The 22773-nt window shown below is 38.0% G+C and overlaps 1 protein-coding gene across 1 annotated transcript in view; it reads right to left on the bottom strand.

Annotated features, from left to right (window-relative positions):
• Positions 1 to 22773, bottom strand: part of ROBO2 (roundabout guidance receptor 2) — an 882996-nt gene that overhangs the window by 697962 nt on the left and 162261 nt on the right. The window lies entirely within an intron of this gene.

Raw genomic sequence — 22773 nt, 5'->3', positions numbered from 1 at the left:
TAGTAATTAGGAGAGGTGTCATTCTACTGCTGCCTTAGAATAATAGAGAAATGTCTTTAGTCACTTCACCAAACCAGAAATATAACTTTTTTACTTGTGTTTCATTTGATTAGGTCATGTTAGTGAACTCTTTAAATTCCTGACCTCCTTATTACAAAAACACACCCACAAACAGCAAGCAACCAGCCCTCCACTCTGTGTATATCTAAACATATTTTTAAAAATATAATTCCCTTCTAACGAATCAAAATCAAGTGATTCCCTGAAAAAAAGTCACCAACATTTACAAGTGAGATTTTAACATCACTCAATCATCCTGCATGAGAATAATAAAATTATTTATAAGAAAGGGGGGAAAAATATCTTTGCATAAACAAGGGGAAAAAAAAGAAAATTTATATTCACAGCTTGAAATACCAACTCTGAAGTTAACGTATTTATATCCTGATATATATATATCTAATGTATTTATATCCTGATGGACTGAAGAAAGTATAAGTTTGCACTTTGGTTGTTCTTCAGTTTGGCAAAAGAGCCAAGAGCTCTCTTGTCCTGAATTCTACAGATTCTGTTCTTCTGCAAAAGCAGCAGGAAACTGATTTCCTTTTCTTAGAATGCAACAACATGGTCATGTAAAAGGCACAGGTGGCTACCAAAAACATGTCACAAACAGTGGCAATTGAATGTCTCATTGTCTAGCTTTCCCCACTTTCCTTTGGCTATTGACTGGGGGAAAATTTTCAACATAAACCACACGAATTAGGAATCCAAGTTCCATTATTAAAATGGCTTAGATAATGAATCATTCCAATTTAGTTTCCTAAATAACTTTAATGTTTACTTGATTCAATAGTCAGCTCAAAAGTATAAAATTCAAGGCTCAGTTCTGCAATGGCTTCAGTTTCTGGCTACTATCAACTCAGCTCTATTTAAAGTATAGCTGGGGAACTTGTGCCAGTATGCAAAATTTATTGTCTGTAGTACATCTGTGATGGGATCTACCATGTACATTGGAAATATTTTTCCATGCTTACTGACACTATAACCACGGGGCTAAGAGCAATATTTCAATCCAATTTAAAGTTTAAGGTTTTTAAAATATTTTTCACCCTTATGACTGTGCATAAGTGCCCTCGAATACCACCTCATCACAACAGAAGAGCTAGTCATTTATACTGCTATAAATTTAGACTGGCTTCTGAAAACTTTGAGGTGGCCTCCGATTTACTAAGTTACCATGAACTACTCTTGTCTTGGTACAATGCCTCTGTGAGGGACATAGAATCACTCTGTTCTACACATCTGCAGAACAGCTCCCTTTCACTCTCCTGACTAGAGAAATCTTCTCCCTTTGAAATTCGTCCTTGGCAAAAATTCCAGGATATTGTAAATCACATTTTTCTTAGATTTTCAAAAGGAATAATTTAAAAACCTCTGGACCCTACAGAATAATGACACAACTTAAAGTTTTCTGAAATGCCCATTGATGTAGATCTTAGTCAGCACTTTTGAAAATTTCCCTGATTTTGGAATGTGACCCTGGCTGGATGCCACGAACCCACCAAAGCCACTGTCTCTCCCCTCTCTCCTCAGCTGGACAGGGGAGAGAAAATAAAACAAAAGGCTCAGGGGTTGAGACAAGGTCAGGGAGAGATCACTCACCAGTTACTGTCATGGGCAAAACAGACTCAGTTTAGGGAAATTAGTTGAATTTAGTACCAATCACATCAGAGCAGAGAAAGAAAAAAATAAGAAATAAATCCAGATTTTTAGAACACCTTACCCTTCACCCCTCCCCTCTTCCCAGGCTTAACTTCATTCCTGGTTTTCCCTAACTCCTCCCTACCAGCACTGCAGGAAGATGGGGAACAGGGACTGTGGTCAGGTCATCTCATATTGTCTCTACTGCTCCTTTCTCCGCAGTGGGAGGACTCCTCACACCCTTCCAGCTCCAGCGTGGGTCCCTCACACAGGGTCACAAGTCCTGCCAGCAAACCTGCTCCTTCATGGGGTCTTCCACAGGCTGCAAGGGGATTCCTCCTCCACCATGGACCTCCATGGGCTGCAGGGACACAGCTGCCTCTCCATGGCTGCAGGGGAATCTCTGCTTTGGGGCCTGGAGCATGTGCTCCCCCTCTTTCACTGAGAAATGACCTCAGTGTCTGCATTTCACTCACATACTCCCACTCCTCTCTCTGGCTGCAGTGTGCAGCCCATTTTTAAACACCTTATCCCAGAGGTGCTACCACCATTAGTGATGGACTCAGCCTGGGACAGTGGCAGGTCCATCTTGGAGCTGTCTGGCACTGATTCTGTCGGACATGGGGGAAGCTTCTGGCAGCTTCTCCCAGTAGCTACTCCCTCTCCTCCCCTCAACCACAACCTTGCCATGCAAACCCAATAAAAAATATATTGGTACCATAATAGCTTTAATGAAATTCACACAGTGCCTTTTCTACCCCCTCACACACCCAAAACATAATCTTCAAAATCAGTCAATGTTGATGTGAACAGGTACAAGGTTCGGGAGGAGAATTTCAGTTAAAATCATGTGAAACAAAATAATGCAATATAAATCAAAACTAATAAAGAGGAATGAAAATTATAAGAGCCACTGTAAAAGTAGCAATCAAAGTAGTTGCAATAGGATTTTGGAGATGGGTAATGTGACGTAAAGAATCCTGTATGTAGGTTGTTGTACTCACATCATGATGGACTGTGCAGATGTGAAAAGACACATGATGGAAGAAACATATGTCTGTGAGCATCATCTGCATAATCAACACCTTTTTTCAAGCTAAACTCTTTTATCTCCCTAATTTGCTATGCAGTTCAACATAAAGTCTAAATGCTGCTGCTGTAAGTAGATTAGATGAGTCTTATTTATAACACATTTCTAGAGACACAACTGTTCTTAATTATCTATCAAAAAAAAAAAAAAAAAGATGTGGTTATCTGTCCCAAAACCCACAAAACTCAGTTCGAATATGACCGGATAAGACACATCCTCTTTGACCTCAAAGAGCCAGCCAGGATGTGTCCCAGCAGATGGGACAAATGTGGCAGATGAAAAAAACCCCCAGCAACAAAGGAAATCCAACTTTGAGGCATGCCTTTTTTACACTGTGAATCTCTGTGGGTGGTACAGGAATGTACAGCTTCTTACACAGAACCCAAAGCAAAATAAAAGACCATAATTATCTCTGTGCTTTATTATTTCACTAGACTTTTAAATCAGAAACTAGAAGCTTACTCAGAAAAAGCTGTCCAGATCCCACAGTTTTGTGTCCACAGTAAAAATAAAATCTCCCTGAAAACACAATAGGCTGAGTACCTTCTACCTACCTCCCCCTAAACACGAAGATTTTGGCAGGTTCTCCATCCTGTTAATTATCAAGCCAAAAAATCATTATGAGATCTAATAAATTATTCTGACCAAAAAGGTTCAAAAATTAAACTAGATATATAAGGAAGGGAGGCAAACCAGAGAAAGGGTACACATATCTGCAGTATACACCCCTGTATTTTTCATTTCTAATTCTTTTGGAGACATCTGAAAGTCAAAATTGCGGTACCTGAAGCTCAACATCTAATTATTACAGTATCAAAATAAAGAGAAACTCTGGTAGAAGTGCAGTTTAAATACCACCATTCAATAGTTTCCATTCAAAACTTTGTCTTCTCACCAAAAACAAAGGTTGATTGTTATCTTTATTTGAATACAGTGTAGGTTGTTTTAACTGTCTCAGTAAAATGAAAGAGCTAACATGAGGATAAGGGATGAGGAATGTGGAAACTATGTATGTATGACACTTATGCTATCTAAATGCTATTTAAGTACTTAAGCTGGTTTTTTGGGTTTCTCACACTGCATTTGAAAATGCTTTAAAATTACATATCAAAAACGAGTCCTAACCTTACGCAATGAAACTTTTCTGGGTAAGATTTTCTTTCAAAGATTATTTTCTTTATATTCTCTCACAAATTTTTATTATAGAAATAATTACAAAAAAAAAAAAAGGAGAATGATTAATAAAATATCACTATTCTCCCACTGGTATTCCTGGCCTCATCAAAAGTGTCATTTTTTTTGCATAATAGATTGACTCACACTTCGAGTGTGAAGCAACACTTGAAATTACCCATGCACATACTGATACATGTCCATATGTTTTTCCATCATTTCTCAAACAATAAGCCAAGGGCAAAATTCTAGTCTAAGAAACCTTCTAGAGTAATTCTTACATGTGTATTGTCAAACAAATGTTCCACATTATCGAATATCACTAGATAATTAACAGCATACAAAAAATATCTCCAAAACCCTACTTACCAGCATACTATAACATTTAAGAAAATAAAAAAACAACATCCAAAGCATAGCAAAAGATGCAAAACAGTTAATAATTTTACCCCTTGTTCAATTTAGACTTTGGATTCTTTCTGATGTATGAAGAATTGGTAGTTATATACTCCACACTACTTAACATCAATTGAAAGTGACAAGATAGAGAAATCCAACAGAAAGAAAGGATAAAATTATCTACCCCATCACCTACTACATCAACCTCAGTGAAGCAGTAGGTGCAGACTGGCCTTAGACTCTAACAGGAATGGAAAATAATCTTGTCTATTTGTATTTATCTAATACCATGCTTGCCAGGTATCTAATAGGCAAGGTGTGATATTTAATGATTTAGCAGCCAACATATCAAAAAGTCAATTCTAACGTTCATTTACCAAAGGAACAGCCAACAGTACAACATCATAAAATATACTCCAAAGGCATTTTATTTTTAAGTAGGTTATTTCAAGAGAACAGAAAACAAACTGGGATTAAAATTAAATAGTAAATTAAAAGTTGAGAACAGAGCCCATACATCAGTGTCCTGCAGATTAATTGGCAAAATTCATTTACCATGAATAGGCCCCACAATAGATTATAAAACTTCCTTAGCCCCATTTCTCATCCTGTTTTTTTTGAAAGAGTATTTGCTAATTACAGTTCACAGTTCAGCAGCTTGGCTGCTTCGCCACGAGGCTGCGAGCGCTGGTTTTCACAGGCACTGCCAGGAAAACCACCAGGGAACAGCTCCTGGCACGTGCTCCCACCCGAGGTGGGCTGTAGGAATCCCACGCTCCAGCCACAGGCAGCTTTGAAGGTAGCAGAGCTGCCCCAAAACCCTCCACCTCCCCCTTTTCCCTCCCAGTGCCTGCAGCAGCCCCTGCACCTCCTCAGGGCTGTGGCACAGAGACTGAGGGGGAGGTGACCCTTCAGAAGGTTTTTGAACTCCTCCTGCAGCCTTCCCCTCACTGCCTTAATTAAGGTTCTGGTTGTGCTGTACCTCCCCTGGTGACTTCACTCTGTAGGGCACTCACCCCAGAAAATTCAAATTTCACCTGTGCTGGCATATAACTCTCATAAAGCAGCACGTGCTTCATATTCTGCATAACTGCGCATTGTGTAGGAGAAAACTTGCCACAGGTGCCAATAATCCTTCAGTGAAAAAAACTCGAGCCACTGCAAAATTAGAAACAATATCCAGGAGCATTTTGAGGGTGGTATAGAAGAGGTCAGAAGTTAGAGGGACGTGAAGTGAGAAGGAATCATACTGTTTGAGAATTAGAAAGGGAAATAGGTGGGGAAAACAATCTTTGTCTGAAAAGGCTGTTTAAAGCAAGAACAACAATACAGGAGAATTTTTTTATTTGTTTCAGACCTTTGTCCATTTCTGTTCAGTTATTTCACAAGGAAAGAACCAGTATCTACCAAAGATCAGAGAATGGTTTGGGTTGGAAGGGACCTTAAAGATCATTCAGGTCCAACCCCCTGCCATGGACAGGGCCCTTCCACTAGACCAGGTTGCACAGAGCCCCATCGAGCCTGGCCTTGAATTCTCAGTCATGAGGCATCCACAGCTTCTCTGGGAAACCTGTTCCACTGCCTCACCACCCTCGACATAAAGAATTTCTTCCTAATATCCAACTCAAACTTAGGCAAAAAGGTTCATATCTAGCAGCTGAAAAAATCCACCACTGTCCTTACATACCGGAATCTGCTCTGGTGTGCAGTTGTGAATGTTAACTGATGGGGAAAGAAAAAAAAAAAAAGGGAGAGAGAATAAAATATTCCTAAGGCTTTTGCAGTCACACCAGGATGGGCAGCAGCAATAACTTCCGAGTTGCTGGCTGAAGAGGGAGAGACTACAAAATCTTTCTGAAAAGTGTGAGCTTCTTACATTTAAGACTGACTATATCTCTTCTGAATGGTCATTTACTGGAAAACTGTCAGCCTTGATTCAAGATTTTCCAGAAGCTTACTGAGAACAAGTAATGTAAAACACAAGCATTCAAGCATTAAGCAAAAAAAAAAAAGAAAAAAAAACACAGAGGAAACTGGAAAACAGATGTTGTACTTCTCAACAAAGTCACTTACTATTTTGCTGAGGAATAGGTAAGAGCAAAGTATATATTTCAAATATCAGACTATTCACAGCTTTTAGATTCTGTTTCTGTGCACCAAAGGATTACAAAAAGTTATACTTGGAAACTGTCCTATAGATAATAGTCACTTTCTTATACAAAAGCAACAAAACACACTCAGCAAAATCAATCAAGAAAGAACATGATACAGATCTCACAGTTACAGCTTGGAAATACCTTATCAACTCTTAACTTTTGACACAAAGATACTGTCCTTCCTGTGACCTAAGGCACTCAAAACGGTACTAGCTTAGTGGTTGAACCTGATAATCTTAGAGGTCTTTTCCAACCTTAAAGATTCTATGATTTTGTGAAAATCTACACCTCTACAAAAGCACATGATTTCTATTCTGGGGACAACTGCTCGTTCTAGAACCCTTTTGGGAGAATCATGCAAGTCACGAAAAATCCGTCCTGGATTTTCGGACAATAACACAACACAACGGAGCCCCCTTATATTTTAAGTTTGGGATCTTATAATCATCCTTTTTCCAAGTGTGAGATTTTTCACTAAAGCAGTGGGAGAAGGACTGTATGCTTGCCTGGATTATCTTGTCTGCTTCAGTCTCCTCTTCTAAAACTGATTTTATTTTTGGCTAAGATGGCAGACAGTGAAACCACAGAGTATGAGTACTTAGTCTAGAACATGTCATGATCTCATTTTTCAATGGGTATATCAGTACATGCATGTTCATATGCTCATACTGCATGTGTGCCAAGTAAAGGATCTTCTCAATGTAAAAACAGTGTGTTAGGCATGTAAAGGAAGTATTTGTCCAGATTTTAACAAGGAATGTACAGAAACATCTATACCATCAGTGTAACTATTGCCTCACAGGGTCTGTGCACAGTATCATCCCCACAACAGATGATATGGCTGATATAGAGGAAACTCTCATCCATTATTACAAATGCTCTTGTGTACACAGTAATCTAGACTTCCTTTAAAAATCAATGGAGGCATTTAAAAGGGGGCAAGTAAATTGATTTTGTTCCTCTGGAGGTGCCTCTTTATCCTTCCTGACTAGAAACAAACTTTAGGTGACTAGTTCAGACAAACATCCAGGTTGTAGACTTGTAAAAGTAAGACAAATCCCACCCAAGGCATTTAGATGCAGTCAGCTTTAACATATACATTTTCTACTCCACAGCATATATTAAAGTTTGGTCATGCTCCTTTCCCTAAAGGTAGAGTGCAAAATTAGTTTGTTTTAAATCCCTAGTGAGACTCCTGTTACAAGTAATTAAAGTTCAAGTCACAATCTCATAAATGATAATGAACTTTGAAGGCAGAGGAAAATTAAGTAATATTGGGAAAGCAATAATCAGACTGCTTGTAAAATTTATGACATGGGAAAAAAAAAAAAAAAAAGCCATAGTGTGGCATCAGAGGTTCCAAAATTTGAAGCAACCCAAACAATTTTTTATTTGTGGACAAGAAGAAAGCTGTGCTTTTAATTCTCCCATCAGACAGCACCAAAGAAGCAGCACACAGAAATGTGACCTCAACATAATGGCTACACCTGGAGAGTGCAGTGCAGTACTCCTGCACAACAAGTAATTTCTTTATTATTACAAACTATCTAGGGTAGGAGTTCTTCTTTAAAAATGTCTAGAATGGGGGCTTCTTTTTTTTCTGGTTTGGTTGCTGTGTTGTTTTGTTTCTAATGATTATTTGGAAGCACTACTGAAGAGCCAGCAATACTGCCAGATGGGAGACCAAGGGTTACCCTCAGTTGAAGATAATTCTACACTCAAGTGCAGTAATGTATTATACTGCAAAGAACATATACTAAAAAAATTATTCACCTAGAGCTCCTTTAGTCCTTTTTTGACTAAGGACTCATTCTTGAAAGGGGTCTTAGTGCCTTTTAGTGGATGCAATTATATTTGATATCTGATAATTTCCTCCTCTCTTTCTCGAACACAATTTCTACACAGTTACTATTACTTGACAGATTTTCTACATACTTCTCCTTCACTGTGGATTAAAACACTTTAATTTTAATACAGTTTAAATTCCATTAATAGATCCATTTGAGATGATGGTGAACATTGCTTTTTTCCCTCTTCACCATGTAGAATTCAAATATGGTACTGAGAGAGAAAATATTTCTCTCAAGTTCTTTTCTTGCTCCCTGCTTACAGACTGCGAATTTAGTCACACCCAGACTTCAAATAAATATTTCTCTCCACAACAAGAACTCAGATCTGACTCTAGCCACTCTATTACAGTTCAGCAGACTTACTCATTTCACACCTGGAGGCAACTGCTGGAGTAACCGTCTCCATGGCAAAAATCTGCACCAGCTATCACAATTTAAGTTTACAGAGCAGACTTAGGATCACCAAGAAGAATCAGATTCCAAACTGAAAATAAGTAAACTTAGAAGCCTCATGGCTTTGCTTGCCATCTGTTTTCTAACCTTAGGAAAGGAAAGCTGCAACTTCTATGATAAGGTTAAGGAATGTCTACTGTTGACCTTAATGGAAAAGAACAGAGGAACTGTGTTGTTAGCTAAAGGAAAAGTGAACTCTGTCATATGTAGGTTTTAATATTTAATGAATCTATATGGCTGCAATCCATTATGTGACAATTTAATTATATGACAAAAAAGTTTGATAAATAATATTGTGGTAGGACATCTAATTCATTATTTAACAAAAAAATCAATACTTTCATAAATCATATTTCTACACACACACACATGCAGAGTCACACACACACAAGCTTTTTCTAGTAGGCAAAAATCCAGACTTCACAGGCCATTTATTTTCTGACCAGGACAAGTTCGAATTGAAGTTTAATCAGGCCTAGATGGTAATGAATTTTATTTATTTTTTTAAAACTGGTAGACCAGAAATGATTGCTGCTAGATATTTTTCCTCTGATAGCTTCCCGAAAGTGCTGTATAACTAGAAGTACCATCTTTTGTACTTAACAAAGATAAAATACCAGATTCCACTGTTCTTAATCACACAAAACTGCTGTTTGAGTCAATGGGATCACTGGGGCGAGCAGCCAGGCAGGCAAGGAAGTGTCCTCAGGATTAGTGCTCAAGTTTAGACACAACGTTACAATCAATAACAGGCAACAAAGGAAGTCCTGAAGGGAGAACCGTGGTAATGATTTACAGTAAAGGACTTCTTTTTAACTCTACAACCCATTCAGATAAAAGCAGTGCCAGGGGTGTTGCCCCTGTGGTATATCAAAATTTCACCATGAGAAAACAAAGAGAATGAGGATGTCAGGCAGGCAGAGCTGAAGGGGGATACCAGGGAGAAGCAGATGTGCAGTGAAGCCCAAAGTCCTGCATTCAGGAACGAGGAGTAGATGGAAATGAGTGAAGGAAATGCGTGAAAGGAAATTGGGGACGAGGTACAGGAGGAAGGATTGTCAATCAGCAGCTCTGTGAGATCACTGTCTGTAGTCCAGATAATGAATTTATCAAGAACAAATACTTCTTCCCCAACCCCTCATTCTTCCCAAACTTCTGTGTGCCTGGCATTAGTATTTATTGGTTTGTCACACTCTTCCTGACATTTTGCAACTCCAGAACCCAAGGACACAATGTTTTCAAATTATGCAAAATAGCCCTAATTCAGTTCAGTAAAATGACAGATTTAGTATTTCATCCCAATTCTGCTGGCAGCTCAACTTGCAGGCAAACTTTGAACTTGGATACTGATAATTGACACACTTGTGTTTTCTTAAACAAGTGCTTTTTTAAAATGACCCTTTTCTACACAGCTGTCTAGACTACTCTTTATGTCAAGTATATTTATCACACAATTTAGGGCTGACGAGTTTGATGCTAATGCAGTGAAATTTTTGTTTCACTCTGACAGCCTTATCACTTCAACAGTGGTTTGTCATAGTAGTTTTGTTGCCTTCTTGGTTTTTTGGCAAGTATAGTTGTCCAGCATTTGGTCTAAGGAGTTCATTCTTCCCTCCTGGACTTAGGCAATCATGTTTTCATTATGTTGCATCTTTGTTTTTGTTGCCTGGGATGCTGTTCAGTGTCAGGGTTTTTTTTAACAGGAGTTTGAGAAATTCATGTGGGCCCTTTGTAAAAACAAATCTGTCCTCTCCTGAGGAATTCTGAAGAAGCTGTTCATGCTACAAATATAAATATGCATCTATACATACACCCAAACAAACCAAGAGCAAAATACCAGAAGAGAAAAATATAGCATCCATCACTCCTTGGTGATGAATTCCAAATTTGATGTTTACTAGCCATACTTTCCTGAAAATTGGAAACTCTGGAAAGATAATTTTGCTATTGAAAGCAAAATTCTCCTCACCAACTTATAGCCTAAGTCTTTACCACCTATTCTGAATTATCCCTACAGACATCTGTATTTTGAATTATTAAGTTCCTTTTGTAAGACAGCACATCACATTAGCATTAAAATATTCCAGCTGGTGTGTTACCTTAATACTGTGGGGGTTTAAACTGTTGCAGCAGGGGTTCCTGATGTCTTGAAAAGGATGTTAATTTGGCTGACAGGCTGCAGTTTACTGCAAGCCTGCTTGGATGAAGTTCACAAAAAAATGCTTCCAGTCAGGATCATTGACTTATCCCATCATATCCATAACTCCTGGACTGGGAACTACAATCAGGTGTCCAATACCATGGAATGGAATACCTCTCTGGCTTGTGGTGGTCACTTTAAAAGCAAGTTATGCTGTTGTTGCACTGTATAAGATGTCAAATGAAAGAATTTGATATTTTTTTTTCTCCTTTAGTTTGTTACAAATAGAAGAGGAAATTTTCTGGGGTGTATTTAGGTTGCTGGGGTTTTGTGTTTTTAATAGAAACATTTATATTTGGAAATACCAAAACACTTCATGTTTACATAATTTTATTTTCCAAATACTTAAAAATAAAATAATTCAGATTCTCTAGAGCTCGGTTTTTGGTTTAGTCTGTTTCCCTGTTTCCTCTTGATTTTTCTTTTACAGCTCAGAATGTTGTAAATAACAGAATAATCATTGGAAGTTCACTGTAGTGAAACATTTACTTCACTAAGCATACTTCTGACTTTTCAAAATCAGTGTTTTTCTTCTGTTTGTGAACAGTTTGCTTTAATTATTTCTTTCTTTATTCATTATCTAATCTTGATCAGCTAGATTGAATGGTTTCTAACATCTGGTTTCATCTCTATAGTTTAATTAGAAAAAACAAAATTATCCAGAGACAAAGGTGGTACAAGAGTTTGCCACTGAAACTGTACATGATGTCCATAATTGAAAAGTTTTAATATTTTTTCCATTAAAAAAAAGACATAAGGAAGCTGCATTTACTTGTAAACAAATCATCTTATGTGCATGGTATGCCAAGATGAACATAGCTGCTGCTTCTCTGATTTCATGAGCAACGTAAGATGTGCACATTAACGAAAAAAAGTTCCTCCAAGTCTAAAAATCAAAAAAAAAAGAATCAAGTATGGGTTTGCTGTATTTCTTTGTGCCTTTGGGAAAAGCTTTCAGGTAATTTTGGAAAATATTATTTTGAATCTCATACTAGGGAGCAGATTGCATGAAGTCACACATCACATTCACAACATCCCTACAGGTATTTTGCTTCATGTCTGTAACTGGATCTGCTTCAATAACTTCTTTCACAACTGGTTGAAGCCATTTCCTTTTGCACCTTATCTCGCTCAAAGTAATTATCAACAAACACCCTAACACTCTCCTGCAGATGTACGAGGACACTGAAAATGAAATTAATTAGCACCTGGATAACAAAGGATGAATTCCCACCCCAGACCAAGGGCACATCCGCAACACATTCTTTGAGAGGGACAGCAGCGGTTTTCCTGTGATCCGAGTGTTAGCAGGTGATAAACTCTGAGGAAGGATAATGACTGTCATCAGGCTGCTTTACTGCACAGTGAATGGCATTACTAGAGGCACTAGACTTTCTGGTTAGTCCGGGAGTGAACATTTTCAACCACACAACACCTGAAAGGAAAAGGCAAGGCCAATACACTTGGTTTTCCATGCACCTCCAATACCAGTTACACATCAGGGAGAACAAATTGGTAAGTGACCCTGGAAGTGTAGATTTTGTAAAAGAAGAGAACAAAGCCTGCAAAACACCGTCAGATGTTTCAGGAACTGAAAAGGCAAATTCAAATTCTGAAGTGTCTTTCCCAGGGAACAAAACCGATCTGACCACATAAGCTTCACTAGTCAATCAATATTGTCAATACCAAAAATATTTACTGAATTAAGTACACTGAGCTAGTAGAGCTTTGTACTCACTCACTTCTGGAGGTGAGTAGATCCTGGCACAGGTTCTGATCCCACTGACATACACGAAGACCCAAGGCACAAAGGCCTAAGTAAGATTCCTGTGAAAACCACAGGTGATGTGAAACAACAGGGTGTGCTCAGAGCTCTGTTAAGTGGAGGATGACTCTCTCCTGAGTGCAATACCACCACCCTAACAGTAGGGATGATCTGTGAAAAAAAAAAAAAAAGTGCTACTCTGAGAAACCTTCCATGAAGATTATCTGTTGCTCCTGACTGGAATGTACACTTTGCTGGGACTTGCTGATCTTCCCTGAACATGTGTCAGTCAGGCTGGCTGAGTGTAAGTAAACAAAGTTTACTTTGCCTTTCTCCATATTGTTGGGGCCCTACCCTTACCTCAGATTTAAATAATCTCAGGTAATTTTGCATTATACTAAATACAGACACATCCAGAGGTCATTAGTGTGTGATGATGATTGTTATTAAAAGCACATTAGCCAAAATGGCAAGCAGAAATAAAATACCAAAGCCCCTCTGGTGTATTTGAATGGTGCTCCATTAATCAAGAAAAACTTCAAAAATAAGTGTGTGTCTGTGGAATGTCCCTTAAAATACTGATACTTTCTATCAAAAGAGACTTAGTTCTCTGGCAAAGAGTATCTGGGAATGCAGCATGAGACAAATAAGTGTGTCCTTGCATTAGAAGACAGCCAAGTCCAGGGTCTCAAAGCTTATTCCAATAAAGTGTTGGGCATGTCTTTCTCCACCAGTGATACCACAGGTGATTGGAACAGATGACAGATTTTTTTAACTGCTGTTTCTGGATGTTGCATTTCTAGTTGATTTAAAACCATTACCATACCTTGGGCTAATTTACACAGAAATATAAAAAAGAAAATAATCTGATTTTTGAGAGAGTATTCGTTAAAGACAAGTATTGGAAAGATAGAGATGTGTTTAAATGTAGTGGTATCTCCATCGTTAGACACTGTGGTAGTAAGGAACATATCAGTACCCGACACAAAAATAAAAGCAGCAGATACATATTAATGCTGTTCAAAGGTAGTAACTCAAAACCGTAGCTCTTTGTTTGATACTTCTTTTAGGATTGGTCCTCAGCAATTCCATATCATAGACATGCTAATAAAATTATATTAGACTTGTTTCTGTTTCTTTTTTAAGGACTGGGAATATAGATCTACTTAACAACAGTTAACATTTTATTGTCTCTTCTATTACTTGTCCCTTAGTGCCTTGCTCTTAATTCTTCAAGTTGCTTTACCATAGGGAAGAGGTGGGAAACAGCACACAGAAACATTACTTGTGTCACAAAAATTTAGTGGTAATGAACTAAAATATAAAACTAATAAATATTTTGCTTATGATGATAAGGTATTTTATTTTAGTAATTTCTTTTAGACTGCTATCGCAGGACTAGAAATGGTAGAAGCAACAGCATTTCAATTAACTTCACTGAGATTGCAAAGGACTCTAGACATTTAATTTGAGCTTTAAGTCTTCTATATGCAGCTGACAAGCTGACCAATATGAAGGCCTTTCACAAAAATTACTGTATGTATCAAACTTTTAAATTATTCATATGACAAAATGAAATGATCAACAAAACCACTAGATAATTAATGAAGTTGTCATCTTGACAAGACTAATAATAAGCTTCTCCTTGATAAATAATCAGTGATTCCTCTTCTATAATCACAAAAGCAATTCCACTGTATGTTTACAAGCTTGTGGAATAGAAATATCAAACCTTAAAAGCAGCTGGTTGAGTTTTGCTGATAGTTCAATGATTTCACATTCTTCCACATAATTGGTTACTAAGTCAGTATGTAGCTGGTATGGATGTGAATTTACCAAACAAAAACTGACGCAGTGCAATGTACATGGAAAATAATTATTTTCCTGATAATATTTTTAGGAACTATATTAAGAAGAAGCAAGAGCAGCAGCAGTGGTAACAAGATGTGTATATCTACTAAATCTATTATCACTGTAATAGGTGAAGTGATCTGTGGATTTCTTATTCTTTAATTAAAGATTCTGTTGGCTTAATTGTACAGCATCACAATAACAATACTGTATTGGATAGATGAGGACAAAGGACTTTAGCATAAGGCTATGGGAAGTCAGATGCTGCCCCATCAAACCTCATCTATATTGCTCTATTTGAAGTTCCTGCAAACCCAACTTCTACTTCTGATGGCAATGTCCTAAAATTTTCTCAAATCTTTTGCAGAGTATGCTGTGAAAAGCAGTTTAAACCTGTAGGAGGAGTCCTGAGAGACCCAGCAGGGGTTAAGACTTTGTGTAAGGACTCCATCTTCTTATTAGCACCTGGTGTGAGCAGAAGTGGCTGAAAAATATCTGTTGAAGAGCCAAACTTCTCCCAAAACAAAGATGTACAACATTCTGTCACCTGTCATTCAGACTTTCCTTTCTCTAGTGGTTTTCTTTTCTCACTCATATTCACAGATAATACCACAGTATCATTTGTGTTTCTGCTTTTCTAATGGTCTAAGTAGCATGTATATCTGGATAATTTAATAGCTTTACGTTGCAGTAAAGACCATTTCTCCATAAAACGTAGGCTCTCACTCCGCTTTGTCAAACTACTGAATCTGTTGACCTTGGAAATGTTTACTACATCATTCCAACCTGCAAATTCTAAGTAGGACTGAGCAACACTAGTAGGATGTGTGGAATGTCCCATACTGCTCTTCCTTCCCATTTGTGGGTAAACTGCTCTTTGTTTACGCTGAAACAATGTTAGGAATTTGCCACACATACAGGGAGCAGTTGATATTTCTTAATCATGTACTCTGTTACTGGTTCAGGTGGGTTAATAATCATGCTGGTGTAGCTGCCTGCCCTTCCACGATGCCAGACTGCCTGGATGAGGCTGATGGGCCACCTGCCCATCAATCCTGCAGGAGCAGGAGGAATCCTGAGTCCTTTCACAAGGCAAAGGGGCCTCATGGCTTTACTGGAAGGAAACCTTTCCCTCCTGCTCCTGCCTGCTGGTGTAGTGCAGCCCAACAGAAGCACTTTCCTTTGTTAAGAGGCTGGTGTGGTGGGAAGCTGGCACTGGTTGCCTCCCTGCCTTGCTGGTTTCACCTGTTCTTAGTCACCCTGTGTCTCTTGGCGTTGTCACGGGGAACACAAATGCAGCTCAGAGCAGTTCTGACACTGGAGGGAAAGCGAAGTCCTCCTCGGGTGCTCAGGGCTGTCTGACACTTGCTGGAAGCCATGTGTCACCCTCGGGATCACAGTGGGCTGGCAACACATGGGATTTAAACAATGCAGCTGTGGATCAAGCTCTGTGTCTTCAAACAATAAAAGAAATGAGAAATAGTCCCAATACTCTATTTGTTGGCTGTGGGCACATATTTTCACAAAAAATCTGGATACCATAAACCCTCTGGGCATTGGCATTTCCATTTTGGTATTAAAGGCATTTGGTTGTTATAGACAGGGGGGTTTGGAGGAGAAAAACAGCATATTCCAAACATGACTAAACCCAAAAACTCTGCAACCTTTTGTATAAAGATAAACTTGTTAAAAATGCAGCTTTATGTCTTTTCATTGATGAAAGTCATGCCAAGGTTTTAACTCCTTCCACTAAACCACCAAAGATGAAGTCAGAACTGCAGAACCCACACTCCTATCACTACAGGCACTCCAGACGCTCTCTGTGCCATCCCAAGAACATCTGCTACTTTCTTCTGGGTAAAAATATGTTGTTTGTAACTTCTCTTCTGTCTACCCAGAGGCAGTGGAGCTTTTCCATTCCTTTTTAACTCTTGTGTGGCAAGTTTTGTGACCTTTTCTAGTCCACACCAATAGCTGCCCCATGCTGCTCTCACTAATCATATGAGCATTTACAGACCTCCACTGATCTAAGTGTGGTTTATTGATGCTCCACAGAGCAGAATATTAGGCAGGCCTTTCTGAGATTCACACAGAAGATTTATAGCTTGTTATAACAAGGGGAAAACCCAAACCCTTTCTGAAGGAAAATCAGCTTCCCACCAACAGTGGGTCTAAGGGGGAAAAAAGCCACAGGAAGGTGATGCACTCACACCCCAGGATCTCAGTGTTCAGTCCCAGTGCTTTAGGAATGGGGTGGGAGCACGGATGCATTTAACTTCCTACCTGGGAGCTGCCATGTGCAGATTAACAGCTATGATCCCACTGTACTGGAAACAACTAATGAAGGGAAATTTTGGCTCTGCTTTATGGAGAGGATCCCATTCCTCGGATTATCATCTCCATTTCTATTCTTGCTATCGGACTCTACAGCAATAAAGATTTTAATTTTTAGTTATAATTTAAAAATACTGTTGGGTGCATACATTTATGACACTCATTCCTCTGTAATCTAAATATACAAATACAATATTAATGCCTTTAGAGGGAGGTAAAACCTCATTGGCAACATCACTGTGTCAGACCTTTTTGTGGTATTAGGACACCTAGTTGCAGTGGAGAAACGGTTAAAGAACCTTTTGCTTGGGCATTTCTTTAAGTTTATTTGTGAAAACATATTCCAAGCATGTACCTTAAATGTGATAACTTGGCATTGCATTGGGAAGTCTGGTTCCATATCATTTGGATCCCAGATTTCACAACATCTTACGCTCCACTCTTACAAAAAGCCAAAGGCAGTGTTTTTGTCAAGTGAGAAGGAATGATATTCTGGGAGACAGACGGCAGAGAATGCAGAGTTGGCTATTTTTTTTGAGGTATGTTGCAGGGATTAGGGTGTGGGCTTTGTTGTTTTGTTTTTTTTTTTAAAAAGTGTTGAAGGCTAACAACAACCACCATTTCAAGTTTTCTTTATTTCTTATACAAAATAATGGTTTCCTAATTGCCACGAGACAGCACACCAAAGTGTGAAAATACTGTAGCAGCTGTGGTGGCAACACATGTCATTTCTGTGCATACGCTGAGATTTTTCTCATGAGACTCTTAAACATATGCAATGAAGCATTCAATACACACAGTTAATATCTAACAGTAATTCCTGCATGTTTGTGTGCCATACTGGCAATATCTGGAACGACTGCCAGCTTTTACAAATAAAAGGTAGGTATGACAATATCCTGCTAGGATTCTCATATCCCAATCGAAATAGAAGGACTGATTTTGTTTCTATGGTCTTTGTTTGGCATTCCTTATGGAGAAAGTAATTAATACAACCAGGCAGGAGGAGGACTGTCTCGTGGGATACACAATCCTTTTGTAACTTGATTCAATTATTTTTTTTTTTTGCTAGCCATAATTCTTCAGTAAATGCTCCACCTTCTCTTCCTTGTGTTTATTAACTTAAAAAAAAAAAAAAAAAGAGACAAAAGAATGAAGTAGCATGACAATGGCGCTGTTAATGTGACTGTAAACTTCATGTTGAAAATTCATCCTTCTGTGTGTTAAGTGAATTCCTGCTGGAAAAGGGCAGCTGATCCTAGGCATTATTCAGCAAGCTCCATTTGTATGTTCTTTCACTGGAACACATGCTAGTGAGATGGATGATTAAAATCTTACAAACCCTGGTGCTCTCCCGAGGCTCAAACTCTGCTTTTGTTCTGCAGCTTTCAGAGCATTTCATAGTAAAACCAAAACATTTGTGGCAGAAAGAAATGATAGTTGAGCCTTGTGCTCACTGCCACCCTCCCTTAGAGAGGTGGAAGAGAGGATGCAGGGTAACCACATGGCTCAGAGCTAAAGGCAGGACTCACATAAAGTCTTGAGGAGTAACCATGTCACTGACCTCAGGATTTGGCTCTGGCATCACATTTTTTAACCACTTTTTAGGAATCTAATGGTAATCTCTACTCAGTGCCAAACCGATTTCTGATTTAAAAAAAAAAATTATATACAGCATTTAAGATGAAAAATAATTCAAACCTCTTTTCCTTACACTTATTTCTCTGTCTCTACTCAGAGAATTTGCTGTTTACAGCCATACTGTCATGCCTGCAACTTAGCTGGTCCCACTTCATCCCGAGTTAAACTCAAGGTGATAATCTATTTAGCTTCAGCTCATTTTAAAACAGATAGAAAATTATTCCTGGCTACAGTTTATATATGTCACCATATATTTCAGTCTATTTTGCAGCTAATATTAAATCCATTTCATTGTCTTAAATATTCAACAGTAGAATTCTCTTGTGGTTTTCTGTTTGTTTGTTTTCTTTTGAGAACTCAGAACAAATATTCAAACTTTTCAATTAAAAAAAAAAACACAACCTTCTAAAATACTTCTCCTATACCAAAGGGCAGACAAGTAACTGCTAAATCTAAAAATAATCTGCTGTAAAGGGACTGAACTGTCATTTTTGTGATTTAAACTTATAGAAATCCACATGTAATAGAAATGCTTATCAAGTTAAATTGGCACCAATCCATTCACACCACAAAGGATGAGACACCTTGATCACACTGTTAGTACCCTCAGTAACTTTGTGTATTTCACACGAATGAAAAAATCAGATTTTGATATTAAACACACAACCAAGTGTGGATGGTTGTGATCCAGAAAGCAGTAGCTAAGTGTTTTAATAAGCTGATTTAATGTCTGGCATTAATCTTCTAACTGGACCCACACAACAGAATCTTGAGTGTCTGTTTTGAGAACCATCAAAATCAGGAAGGCTCTGAGCAAAGTGATGTGCGAGGGTGTTCATTGCTGGTTGGTTCAGGCTGTAAGTCTTAAGCATTCAGTGGTAAAACCACAGTGAATACCATTAGAGTCACTATTATTTAATAAAAAAATGAACTTTTGTTATCCAGCATGTCTGCCAACCATCTGTGAATTGATGGGGTCCATTGAAAAAAGAGAGGGAAAACTGAGCTGTCTGTGAAAGCCCATTTTGAAAAGCCATAAAAATAAGTGGCTGAATTTTGGTTCTCTCTGACTTTTTGATCTTGAAAAGCCCCCTTGGTTTCAGTGGAGCTACACTGATTTTCATCTGCTATGTATCCATTCCTTAGCATATGCAAAACTTCTGTTATTCATCTGCATTTCTGTCCTGTAAAGCTGAAACAGATTTTTAGAAAACCACAACAAAATCCAAACCAAAGACATACTCTTGAAGCCACCGAAATTGCAATTACTACTTCACCTCAAATCTGTTTATCTTTAAAAATATAAATGCTACCATTAAATTTTACAGTAAGGTTGGATTTGTATAACCATAGATCTGCCTAGAATGTTGCTTTAATATTTTATTATTATTTGTAGATGAATCGTAGGTAGAAAAGGATACTCACTAGTCTGAAATTTTACCTATGCATTTTTTGGGGTTTAGTGGGCAGCACCAGAACAAAATAATGTTCTTTCTTGGCACTTCAGTCTCGGAAGAAAATAAAACATTTCAATGTAAGGATGCCAAAACAAACATCACAACCAAAACTGATAGTGATTTTGTAATCATTCTGTCTATTTTATTGGCACGCTACATTTCTGAGGGGTTTGTGAGGAATGCAACTCAATGACAAACCGAGCTCTGGCTATGAAAAATCAATTATTTTGATTGGATTTTTAAAAGGCATTTCAATATGGTACCATTGCACATCACTTATGAGGCTTGAAACGCACCAGAGCACAGCATTTCCCATTTAGCAAGCCAAGGATATATCTCAGGGACCGTAGAAAAGTATCTCCCTGCATCTGCAACTACAGTTCTCAGGTGGGAGAATGTGGATCATTGATCTGATTCACAGCCATCTCCTTGAATCAGCTCCATCCTTTGTGAAAGATTCTTTCCCAAAAGCCTCCACATCAACTACAGCTCACACGAGCCCCCAAATCAGGGTCAAAATTCTGCTCACACATGCATAAGTGCTAATTTTCCTGTTAGCAACCCTATTGAAATAATTGATTATTCACAGACAAATTTTTTCACTAGACATGACCCATGTAAGTTTTTGAAAGAACAAGATCAAGGTGTAAATAGCTTGCAGAGGGATACATTTCCTTTTTGACAGGGATTTTAAGATTAAGGATAAGCTGAGTCCACATAAAAAAATAAGAGAGGGCTAATGAAGGTCAAGTTCTGAAATACCCAGTCTGAAGTATATATAGGAATTGAAATAAGGTGTCACAGACAGTATTTGATAGTCAATAAAGGATGAGCATTCAAATTCTGAAATTCACAGTCTCCAGCTCCTAGATATTAGTACAATAAATCTTGCAAGTATTAAAATATATGTAAATGTGGCCTTATTTTCTTCTTAGGTATTGCACCCTTTACGTTCACATTTTCAAGTTCACTGTAAGCATTAAAAGCAGGTAGTTACTGAAAGAATAGATTTTCAGACTGCTACAAGCCCTTAGAGATTTCAGGAAAACACCGGGTTCTGGAAGACTCATGACAGAACTGCTGGAACCTGGCTTGTGCAGAAAACTTGCAGAAGTCCAACCCCCTGTTTTTTCAGGTGGCCATCTCATAAAATCTGTTTTAAAATAGGATTAATCTCCATCTTAAAGCTAATTAACTTTTTGCCCCCGTGACTCCCCGTGGGAGACTCTGTTTTCCAGCATCTCATGACTCTGCCACTTAAACAGTTTTTCATTTTGAACGTGTATTTATTTGCAGCCATTTTCTGCCTAACAACTTCTCTAGTGGTATTTTCACTTCCCTCTTTTCCCATTTTATTTTTCCTGTGGCGGCAATTATAGAGAGCAATATGAAAGTCTCCTTTTTTTTATTTGTCTAAGACAATATACTTCATTCTCTCCTTTTATAATATTTGTTATCCTTAGTCACTCTAGCAGCTTTATTCTGCATCTTTCATAGCCTGAGTTTCCTCTTTCTGAAACTGGGTGAGGAGAACTGCACCCCGTGCTCCAGTGAGAGCCCACCAGTGCCCTGCACAATGTCAGAAATACCTGTCTCTGCTACCAGGCACATCCAGGGGTCACATTTCCCATTCTCAGGGCTACATCAATTGCATTGGTAGCTCAAATATCCTGGTGATGCTCAGAGGAACCAGATATTTCTCTTCCTCAGATAACTCCTTCTTATCACAAATCACACAGGTCTTTCCATATAATAACTTTGTCAAGAGCAAAACCCGACGGTACATTTTACTTTTAATACTGAAAATATTAAAATATTAAACAATGCTGATCCTAATTCCTGAAGAATCCTACTAATGAATGTATGATTCTTCTAATTTATCCATTAATATTTGCCTTTCGTTCGGTTTCTAACTGCTTTACGATTGCTCTGCTAAATCCCTGTCTTCTCATGCTTCACTAATTACTCCATAACAAATGCTTTAGTGAATCCAAATAAAGGGTGCAAGCATGCACTAGAACTCCATTTATAAAATCATTATGTACAGTACATCCATATTGTACATTATACTGTCTTTTCCCCTTAATGTTTTGTATTTCATATTTTTTAATCTGTATTTGTTCCAGAACCTTGACTACACTGACATGCAACCAGCAGATCGTGTCTCTCCTATTGAGGTCTTGGTTCTTCATGGTTCATCTGCTCACAGAAGTTAATTTCCTTCATTTTTCAAAGTTCATCTCTCTGAAAATATTTATCCTTCCATTTAATTTTGGCTGAATGAATTAATAACTGCTCAATTAGATACTACCATGCCAACAGTCACAGAAAATACAATATTTAAAAAATAAAACCCTTAGAACTGATTGACAGTTTAGGGAAGAAATCTGTTGGCTGCCACTAGCAAGCATAACCGGGTTACCATTTCTTTTAATAGTAGCCAGATACAATATATTTTCAGGAAAATCAAGATATTTCACTGACGTATCAGAGTGAAACAGTTCCCAATATTTATTTTACTAATTACATTACAGATTACTCATATCTGTCCTGTGATAAACAAGAAAAACTTTCTTCTCACTATGTTTCACCAAAGCAATCTTGATATTAGTGACTCTGTTTTGTTTATCCTTCCCATTACTCCACAATCAGTAATAACATAATTTTTTTACTCCAACACAGTTCTTTATTTCTGTCTTTCTT

The sequence above is a fragment of the Manacus vitellinus genome, unplaced genomic scaffold (genome assembly GCF_001715985.3).
Source record: "Manacus vitellinus isolate BGI_N305 unplaced genomic scaffold, ASM171598v3 scaffold_34_pilon, whole genome shotgun sequence".
In the NCBI taxonomy this organism is placed as follows: domain Eukaryota; kingdom Metazoa; phylum Chordata; class Aves; order Passeriformes; family Pipridae; genus Manacus; species Manacus vitellinus.
Note: the sequence above shows the minus strand (reverse complement) of the source record. Positions and strands in the feature narration are given on the sequence as shown.